The sequence below is a fragment of the Diachasma alloeum genome, unplaced genomic scaffold (assembly GCF_001412515.2).
Source record: "Diachasma alloeum isolate Michigan unplaced genomic scaffold, Dall2.0 Dall_scaffold_00179, whole genome shotgun sequence".
NCBI classification, from domain to species: domain Eukaryota; kingdom Metazoa; phylum Arthropoda; class Insecta; order Hymenoptera; family Braconidae; genus Diachasma; species Diachasma alloeum.
In genome coordinates this window covers 3,743,983-3,755,472 of record NW_021680345.1, presented here as the reverse complement: position 1 = coordinate 3,755,472, position 11,490 = coordinate 3,743,983, and positions in this window count along the sequence as shown.

Below are 11,490 nucleotides of genomic sequence, written 5' to 3'. Positions count from 1 at the left end.
ACTAACTAGCAAATGTTTTTTATTAGCTCGCAATTTTCTTCAAAACTACTTCAATGAGGAAAAAAATAAAAATTTGGAATATCTATACATGAGGGGCTAATTGGGAATCAACGTTCACCCGGTTAAAAAATTCGATTTTGGCGAAAGTCGACCTTCCCCGGGAAAAACCGAAAATCTGACCCTTTGAAAATTTGAAAAAAAAAACTTTTTCAGTTTTCACTTTTTTCACATACTTTTGAGAGTTCTGAATAGCCCGTCGCTCAAATAGTTGGAATCAACGCTCACCCAGCTAAAAAATTCGATTTTGGCGAAAGTCGACTTTCCCTCTGGAAAAACAGAAAATCTGACTCTTTGGCTCGGGGTGAAAAAAAAAATTTTATTTCGACTTTTGTCGCGCCTTCGGGGGTTTCATTGGCATCAGAATTGTTAGAAAATACAGAATCAACTTTCACTTGGCGAAAAAATTCAATTTTGGCGAAAATCGACTTTCACCCTTGACCCACGTGAAAATGAAAAATTTTTTTTCCCCTTTTCTGTCACCTCCGAGGGTTTCATTGGCATCAGGGGGTCAATAAATATGGAATCAACGTTCACTATTTTTTATTTAAACACCGCCTGCAAACGGGGAGATGAGAGTGGCTAAAATATATTCTGCAACCCTGTCTCCTCGTTGGCTACAAATTTCAACCCTCCGCATACATGCCTTCCCCTTCACCCGCTCGTAAAATCACGCGTTCTCGGTAGCATCGAGGAGGACTTCTCAGGACCGAAAAGAACTGAGGATTCGAAAGGTCTCTGGAAAAGTACGTCGCAGAACTGATTAGGACTTACCAGGTCCATCTAGGTCTGGAGAGATCTCGAAAGACCTGTGTACGTCCAATCAGAACCAAATCCTCGACTCGGGGTAATTCTTATGAGACGTTTGTCTCACATCGGTGCATCAGTGTCAAGTAATAAGACATTTTCATGAGAGAAACTCCTAACTTTTTAATCAGTGGTTAATTATTGCTGCCTTCGTACTCCGTAATTCAATATCCAAGAATCATTATAATGTTCGCACAAAGGCTTCTGAGTGATGTGAAATCGATCCCTGTGATCTAACAATGGACTTAACGGTGAGGGATGAGTTATACCGTACGAATATCTCCGATATTGTTTGTACTTTTTTGCCTGTCCGAATGCTTCAATTACAAACGGTGAAGTACAAACTATTCCAAAGTATAATGCCCGGCGCAGAACAATGAGTGCGCTGGTTATCAATCGGGAGAATCCGTTCGGTAAATATATTGACTGAATTTATGTACTTCAACGGAAACAAATCTCGTGCAGTATTACAGTGATAGGGTTAAAAGGCCGGAGAATGGAGGATGTGATGTACAAACCTAAAAAAATTGAAAAAGATTTCATGTAACAAAAAAACGTTCAGAATTTTTACAATTTTGATGTTAAATTTGATTTAGGAGGGGAAATGTAATGGAACTTCAAAGGTTTCGCTTAAAGTTGAATGGGATTGCATATTTTTACGCATTAGGGCGGCAATAACAACTCCATCCAAAATAAATTGCGGTTAACGCGGCTCGAGCGTAGCTATACATAGAGAAAAGCGGGGATTTTTTGAGACATCCCCACGCTCTTTCGACTGAACCAAAAAATATAATCCTTAGCTAGAAATGTACCTTACTTTATCTGGCTGCGGCTAAAATAGATAAGAAAATTTTTCTCTATTGAAAAATGATGCGAATTATAATGCAAATATGCAAGCTGGTTTGACACATAACCCCCGCCATTGGGAGACAAGTTCACAACGGTTTGGCTGTTAAACCAACTCACAGATTTGTATTATGATTTACCCCATTTTCCAACTGAGAAACGATCTATGATCCACTTCAGCCGCAGCCGGATACAATAAGGTAGATTTCTCGCTAAGGATCATATTTTTTGGTTCAGTCATAAGAGCGTGGGGATGTCTCAAAAAATCCCCGCTTTTCCCTATATAGATAGCTACGCTCGAGCCGCGTTAACAACTCTATATGTCTTCAGGTTTGTGATACACTGTTAACAATTCTCCTCTGGAATTTTCGGTAAAAGTCTTGGAAATTTCTAATAAGTAATATTTCCATTGAAATTTGAAGGAATTTTGACATCGAAAATTCACAATTTTATAAAGAAATCCGTAGGAACTATAATTTTAGTTTAATTCAGTTTAATTATTCCTGGGAAATTGATGAAAAATCAGGAAAATATTGAAAAATCTCTCCTTGAATTCCAGATTCTCCTGAATTGTCAGTGAATTCCTTAAAAAATTCATGAAATTCTAATCATTTTGAAGGAATTGCCTGAAAATTGAAGGGAATTTGGCAGTGAATATTCATTTAACTTGAAAATTCATAAAAATTATGGAACTCCCGTCTAACTACCGCAGAAAAAATGGGACTTTACTTGAATTTTCAGAACAACTTAAAATTCCACTGACGTTTTTCCCTTAAATCGAACTCAAGGTCTTTTTCCAGAAAATTCTATTTTCATTTCCGCCATGAGTATTATTTTGAACCATTCATGTTATTAATTTCATTATTATACTTTATGTTTATTTAATTTGATCCTGTAATTGGCTGGGTGCTGCTGGGTCTACATGAAATAAAAATAAAAATAAAAATGAAAATGAAAAATCTTAACATATCTATCCGTCAAGCCTATCTTGTCGTGTGTATTTAATCTCCGAGCATGAGCATTGATTTTCCCCCAACAGAGCGATAGCTTTTCAATGAGAACCGACAATTTGCGACAATTTTCATGCACCCGAAGCAGTCAAAATGTCATACTGCCAAACGTGGCCATTGTTCCCACGTGTTGTTTTTTTTTATAAAAACAGAGGGACGGAAAAGCGACAGGAGTAATTGGTGGATACGATCGGTTGAGCATCGGAGCAACTCGAACATCCGAAAAGCACTTTATTTTCACCGTCAGCGATAATTTAATACAACCACCTCTTCCACAGTATTCCGATTGCGTAACTTGCTTCTCTCTCCACTATTTGCCCGGGCGAAACCGTTGATTGCGTGGATTTTATATTTCATTGGATGTACTTTAGTGTCAATTAGAAATCGAAGTCTGGGGTTTCTAATTTATATAAGCGTAAATTCCACACGGAGAAAGATATTTCATAGTATTTTAAACTGTCCGACGTGGATGTTCAGAGTTTCATTAACAATATTCGATCTGTGTGTCGTTAATTTTTTTAACCAGTGATTACAGAATATACTTGAATTGAGTACAAAATTATACTTGGATCAAGTATATTTTATACTTAATTGGGGGATGGGCATTTCAATTCGAAGATGATTTTTTTGTACGAGGCCGGGTTGTAGCAAGGCCTCTTGAGTGTAATATAAGGGTCAGGCAGACCCCAAGTGGCAGAATGTAAGGGTCAAAAAGTGGGGGTTAAAAAATGAGGGTCAGAATATAAAAGTAAAAAAAGTTGGTGTCAGGCAATGAGGGTCTAAATATGAGTCATATATTATGCTTGATCACCGTTTTTAGCCCTTATGTGACCCTCATTGCCTGACACCCACTTTTTACTTTTATATTCTGACCCTAATTTTTTTATCCTAATATTCTGACCCTCTTTTATTAACCCTAACATTCTGACCCTCATATGCCTTCACTTTTACATTCAGGCCCTCAGGTTTTGACTCTAATATTCCGACCCTCATTTTTTAACCTCCACTTTTTGACCCTTATATTCTCACACTTAGTGTCTGACCCTTCTATTACACTTGAGAGCGCTTGGTACAACCCGGGCTGATACGAAATAATCATCCTCGCATTGAAACACCCGTCCCCCATTCGAGGATAAAATAAACTAGAATCAGGTTTATGCATCGGGCAGGGTGGGGTAAAATGGACACTTTAGACTTTTTTAAAAGTATTCATAACTCAGAAACAAATTTATCAATTAATCTCAGTTTAGGCTCGTCACGAAGGGAACGAGTTGTTCTTTGTATTGAAAACAAAAATTAAATTTTATCAACATTTCAACCCCTCATTAACATTTTAAAAAAAGTCAAAAGTGTCCGTTTTACCCCAACCTCCCCTATACTTGATTCAGGTATGAAATATTTACGCAATTCTCTGATGTTCAACTCCAAATGTTGAATTGAATTTCAATGAAAAGTATTTTTTATTGGCAAAGGTTTCGCTCACGATTACCTTTCTTATAGCAAAATTCGTCGAGATTTTTTAGATAATTTCTCTCCAACTTTTCCCTCCCTCTGGGACAATTGAAATTTCAATTTTCAGTGGACTAAATTCGAGGTGTTCATCTATAAATGTGGAGTCGAAGCTAAAGTAAATTCACAGACTTATGATTTCATATTTCTTTAAACAGTCCGACATGAATATTCAGAATTTCCTGGAAAATATTGGTCTATGTGCGGTTAATTTAAAAATACAGCTGAGCACACACGGCTGACGGATGCATATTCAAACCGCAACCACTCGACGAACTCCACTAAACAGTTAATACGGAATTACAAAGTCAGTCCAGATGTCAGGAGTGATAGAGGTCTCGAATAAAGGTAACAGGAATTAAATAACAGGGTAGAACGGGGTAAAAACGAGGAGAGAAATTTGTAAAGAAAATTGTGGTGGGAGTAAAAGGTGAAGCCCAGTGTTATTATTTTTTCAAGGCGCCATTCGCCCGTGGCCCATCGCCATCCACTAAATTACAACCTTGTCGAGCACTTATTTATTTCTCGTTTTTTCCGTCTTCCACCCAAGATGCCTGGTTCAAAAAAAAATATGAACTCGCTCTAGCGATCCCCGGGTTTGTTGGCATGAAAGCCATTCTTATATCGACAAGGTTTTATAGTCGGAGATGAATGGAGGAAAACATGATTAACAATAACATCTATCTGATTGTCTGTGTGAATATTTTATTTTTGTATAAGGCTTTTTCTTAATGATGTTTCACCCAGAGGAATAATTTATTTGGATTAAATCCACTTCATTTGAGTCAAATAAATAATGAGTGCATTCAATTAACTTGCGGTTTCATTCACATTAAATAAATTGTTTTTTGAGAATGAACAAATGTTTGTTCAATTCAAATAAAGATATTGAAACTGAAACATTTTTAGCAGAGTAAATAGTCGAGTTTATTAAGGGCAACGAAAAATATTGTTGAAATGAGTAGGAAAATTTCAAATGAACAGTTTTGTTATATTCATATGCGGCATTTGTCTGGCTTAATACTCATACATAAAGGTATTTATGATGTATTTATGAGGAACTGTTAAAAAAAAGTGCTAAATTTTTTCACCACATATTTATAGTCACGTATTCATTTCCATGAGTGTAAAATCAGGATTACCATATTTATGGTTACGAAATTAATTGTTTTAGCGACGGGACGACGGAATTTTCACAATGTACATGAATTTTTCTGTGAAAATGAGTATTCTCTGCCGAATTCATTTGAATTTTCAGGGAATCCCTTTAAAATTCTTGGAATTCCGTCAGGAACTTTTGAAGAAACTCTCTGAAAATTGAGAGGAATGGGGAATTCAAGGAGAAGTTTCTCTGAATTTTCCGGATTTTTCATTAATTTTATAGGAATAATTAAAATTTATCTCTTATTGGAAATTTCAGTGGAAAATTATTAACAAAGCCCTCTAATTACGATTATAAAATGGATTATTTTTCGGAATGAACAAATAGTTCCTCCATCCAAATACAGTCGAGTGAAATAATTTCAAACAAAAATATACTTGACACGAATAGAAGAATTTCAAATGAACATTTTTTTCAAAACGTTCAAATGAACGTTTTGTTCGATTCAACTGCATCATTCCTCTGGCTTAATAGTCATCCACAAAGGTATCTTTATGAGGAATTGCTAAAAAAACGTGCCCAATACACTGTGAGAAATATTCAGTAAAATTACGGAACAATTCCGCAAGAAGGAATCGTTTTCCGGCGATTTTTATAGGAATGGAAGAGAATAAATTTGAAACGTTCAGTGAATGCCTCCAAAACCAAAAATTCTGAAGCTGGTGAGATATTTTTACGTTCCATTCTGTAAAATTTTTCAATCGTTGGGGAAAAATTACAGAACGACTTCACGGCGAGAAATGATCAGTAAAAATTACAGAACTCACAGTTCGCTCACCGATTACGGAATCGATTCAGAAAATTTACGTGACGGTATCGTAATTTTTCACAGGAGAGTCAGATAAAAATTACAGAACGCTCTGAAACAATTCCGCGACAGTTCCGTACAATTCCCTACAACCACATTGCGCTCCGGAATTACGGAAAATACGATACGTAATTTTTATTTAATATTTCTCTCTGTGTTGTTGTCCCCACAGCGATGCGTCATCCGGGTGGTTAATTTTTACTGAACAGATCATAGAATTCACGTTCCAACTCACACTTTTCATCGAATTTGACTTCGCTCGCAGATGACGTTTCGAAATTAAATTTTTACGTTGTTTTCTGGTAATTTTTATTCTATTTTTCTCTCCGTGCATTTTTCCCCACATTTCCAATCATCCATTCACTTCCGCGAGTGTAAAATCAGGATTACCATAAATAAACTCCCGGAAATCACCAGAATATCTCCACCCGATTAACCGCACAATTTGCATAATAACGACGAGTTATCAGCATGATCTTCCTAATGTAAGAGACAACGCGACGAAACATATCTCGATTCAACCTAGAACCTGTGAGGTCTTTTCTCCCGGGGAAAAATGAGGGAATTGTCGAGGCAAAACAGCAGTTTAGGAAGTTGGCGGTTGCCATTCGTCACTTCCGGTAGATAACTCCGTTATTTCTTCAGACAGCCCGATGACCCCCGTGTGCAAAAAGTGCTTTGTCTACCCCGGCATCATCACCCCCCTCACCTTTTATTCCCCCCCGACATCCCACGGTTTCTCCAACTTTCCTCTTATTTTTTTTCGCATCTCAGCGCGATTCGTCTCCGGAGGAGACCCTCAACAGCAATCTACACCCGTTCCCCCTGCGTTTTCTCCTAGCGAGATTTCCGCAAAAACGTGGAGACAACTTCTACCATTTCTGTTCGAGGGGGGAGGGGGGAGAACGTCCACCCGTTCCAACTCTCCTCTCGCACTTCTCTCTTTGTTCGCAAATTCCATGCAGCGAGGAAGCGCAACCGTCTCATTCACAGACATACACACGTGTAGAGAGATAAACACAGGTATATGCGGTGGTGGGTTGAAAACTATGCCGCAGTACTGCCACGTCAAGACCTCCCTGGAGAAATTAATTCACCAGGGGATCTACGCCTTGTACATTTACTCGACAAAGACACCGGGGAAAGAATGGCCAGTCATATTCTGGGGCCTATGTGTGTCATTAAATCTCGCGCGCGAATTAAGTAAACAGAAAAATGAGGGATACGGATAGATGAAAAACGTGAGGCATTGTTTCACACACGACGGGAGGAAATAGTACATTAGCGTACAAGGGCACAAATTTCGTTTTCAACGAATGTGTGTACAGACCTCGCCTTCGGCTCGGCCTACAAAGCCCCATTCGTCAGAAAATACTTTTGGACCGTGTGATGAATGCAATTTTTCGTCAGAAGGCCCGTAAACCGCGATCAACCCGAGCGAAGCGAAGCGCAGCGTGCGATAAACTCGACTTATTGCACGGCGCGACATAAATATTGTTTCGGATTTAGAGAGAAGAAAAAGTTTTGATTTTGTGGCTTTGGTTAATTTTGTTTTGTGAAATTCAGTGGTTTTGTTATCAGTTTTCGGGTGTCACTAATTTTCAGGGACGCTACGGGAGAATAGTCGTACCATTTGGAGTGGTTCCTGTTTTGAGTTATCGCCCACTATTCCTCTGTAGTTTTTGTAAGTGGAGAAGACTTACCTGAAACAATAAAAAGTACGTCAAGTATTAATACACAGCGGCATATTTTTTAGTGATAAAAAATTTCGATTTTTAAAAATCGAAATTTTTTATGATAAACAATTCTGTTGATAATTCGACAGAAATATTCAGGGATTGACGAAAAATATTGCTCTGTGAAAAATATTACACTGTTAAAAATTTTCGTCTGAATGTTTCGGGATAAATTTGGGAAATTGTTATCGTGTTCAGGTTCCACTGAAATGTGAGGAAATTTTGCCATTGAAAATTCAGCATTTCGTGGAAAAACTGTGAATTTCCGTTCCATTTTTCCCTGAAAATGAATAGAAAACCAGGAAATTCTGGTAAATATATTCTTGAATTTTCAGGACAGTGACACTGAACGCAATTTCGGGCGAAAAAATCCTGGAACTTCAGATTTCACTGAAAATTCAGTGTAATTTGCCTCTGAATATTCATAATAGATTGAAAATTCAAATAAATTAAGAAATTCTCGTCCTTATGTCGCTTAAAATTTTGCTGAATTTTCAGTGAAACCCCAAATTTGATAATTTTTTCCCCGAAATCGCATTCAGTGTCACTGTCCTGAAAATTGGTAGTCAACTGTCCATGAAATTTCACTTTTTTTCTAGCAGTGTAGTCATTCTCACTACATCGTTAGAGAAAAGTGGGAATTACATAGAGAGTTTAGCAGTAATTCCCAGAAGAGGGATATTAAATTGGATTTAGGGGAAAAATCGTGAAATTTCAAATGAAATTTTCCTGTCACAAAAAAAATTTCTTTCCCCAGATAATGAAAACTGTTTTTCAATTGCTCAATTCTTATAAATTTCAATGGAAAAATCACTCCATAAAATATTAAAATATTTCCTACTGCCCAATTCTGAGAAATTTATGAACATTGATTAATTCCCCCGAAAAAAGCCTCTCATTTTGACCCCAAAATTCCTCGCGCGCGGAGTCACCACCCGATCCGTCAATTTTCCCGTCACAAAAAATAATTCTCTCCCCAGATAATGAAAACTGTTATTTCTCCCATCTCCTCAGCGCTTGCTCGGCTAAAATTTAAATTTCCGGCGAGGAATGACTGGAGAATTGTTCCCGCTGTTGTTATTTTTCTTGTTCCAAGCCACTTGAGATGAGGAAGCCCCACTCTATTGTAGCCAGCTGAAGTCCAGTAATTTTCTCTACTCCCCCCGTTGGCCGTGTCTAGGGACTCCAGTGTTGGCCTTGCATCACGAGAGACCAACAATTTCATCTCGTGCCGTGAAAAAGCCCAGTGTATTTGCAAAATTTCCCCCTAAAACCCCTTTATATTCTTCTCCCCGCGCCAACTGTGGACCAAGAGTGAGCATCCTGCATGCGGCTGCCGAGTCACGCGAGCCATCAAAGATTCAAGAATCGCCTGAGGGTCAGCAGATGGTCTCCACTTTGTACAGCCGAGAGGAGTAAATGGCAACGTTGCGATTACCACCTCCCATTCGAGTGCCTCGTCCTCATCATCTGGGTGGAATAATCACGGTGGAGAGAAACTACCTGTGAGTCGAGGGGATAAAGTTGGAAGCCGTTTATCCACTCGATGTGGCAACACTGCGTGGACCCATGGGCCCGTAAGTCGTGGGCACGATCGCTTGGCAGCATCGCGCGTCGTGTCAAGAACCGGCCCCTGACGCCATTGTCTGGCTCGAGTGGAGGAGCGACGGAGATGGCGTTCTCTCTCACTCACACTTGAGGTAAAAACTCGGAGGTAGTGTTTACCGTCTTGGCTGTGTCGAGTTCGTGACCCCTTTTGTCCTCTGGTACTGGTACCGGTAACCGGAGGGAGGGGGCAAGGCGGGAAAATGATTCCCCAGGTCACGATTCTGGGGTTTTGAGCGCAATTATCGGGGGGCATTTTGTCACTGCCAGGGTCAAGGCTGCGGGGTCAATCAACGTGGTTCGGGGGATTTTCCGGAGGGGGAAACATTCTTGAGGGTGCGACGGGGAGTTGAGGGGCTTCATGGCATTATACTATTGAAAACGTTTGGTGGAATTGTCCGGAAACCCTCGAATTCGATTTAAGGGGAACAAGTCAACGGAATGTTAAGTTTCTTTGGAACTTCGAGTAAAGTCCCACTTTTTTAGCGGCAGGACGACGGGAATTCCATGATTTACATGAATTTTCTAGTGAAAATGACTATTCATTGCCAATTTCCGTGAATTTTTAGGTATTTGCTTTAAAATTCTCGAAATTTCGGGAATTTTTCAAGGAATTTAAGAAGGGACTCCTCGGAATTTTAATGATTTTTCATTAATTCGCCGGGAATAATTGAACTGAAATTTACAATTCCTGCGATTTCTTCGTGAAATTATGAATTTTCAATGACAAAATTTCTTGAAATTTCAGTGGAAATGTTACTGTTAGAAATTTTCAAGACTCGTACCAGAAATTTCAATAAAAAATTGTTAATGGTGCAGTTTCACTCAAATTCCAATGCAATTTTGTCATAAAAAATTTAAAAAATTGTGGAAAAATCGATGGAAACTGAATGTTAGGTAAATTATTCATTATTGTTGAAATGAATGGAAATTTTTTTCCATTCATTTCAACAATATTTCCCTTGGAACTCAATAAATTTGAACATTCATTCTTAAAAAATGCTTTTATAACAGGAAAGGAATAATTCACTCATTTCAAATAAAGCATTATCGCATGTTCTGCATTCGTTCCCTTCATCTGCTAAATAATTAATTCATTTCTAGCCCATGAAGTCTTGATTCGGATCAAGGGAACATTGAATTATATTCTGAAAAAATTAATTCACATAAAGTTTATTCAATTCTCGTACTCGCATTCGTTAAATTGAATAACAAGAGACGCACAAAACTTGTTTCATCAACGTACTTTCATACCTATTGCATTAAAAATGCAGTAAACCACAGCTGTGTGATCACTACGCATTTAATTGACATTTGCTGGAAGCCATGGAATGCAATTCAAAGGGCAATTTGTATAAAACTTAATATTTACAAAGCATTCCAATATCACATGCTAATGTTATTTGGGTTGAGCTTCATTTACACTGAATTTATAAATAATATAAACGGGATGAATACTCGAAATAGAATTCAATTGACAGATATATCATTCAATTTCACCCACAATTCAATGATTTAGTGAGAGCATATAACCACATTGAACAGAAGAAGAATTCAATGATTTTAACCAGCAGCTGCGCCGGATTAAAATAAATAAGTAAATAATTAAATGAGGTTTTATGGAATCGATGAGTGATTCAGTCTTCAGGGTCAACTCCTCTCATTTCATGTTTAGGATGGAACTATTCATGATATAACGACGACTAATTCAGTGGTGAGAGAAATGACATCAGCATTGCAAACACTTAATTCCCCCGCGGATTGAATTCTAACGCGGATTAAAGAGAATGACGCGAAGAATGATTATGATTCCTCACTACAGTGACAGAAAAAATTGAGTTTATCAACAGAATTTTATTTGAATCAAGTATTATTTAATCGTTAATTTTCAAATAAACATGATTTCATAGCGAATACCAGTTATCTCTTCTTGAGATACATTTGATTGGG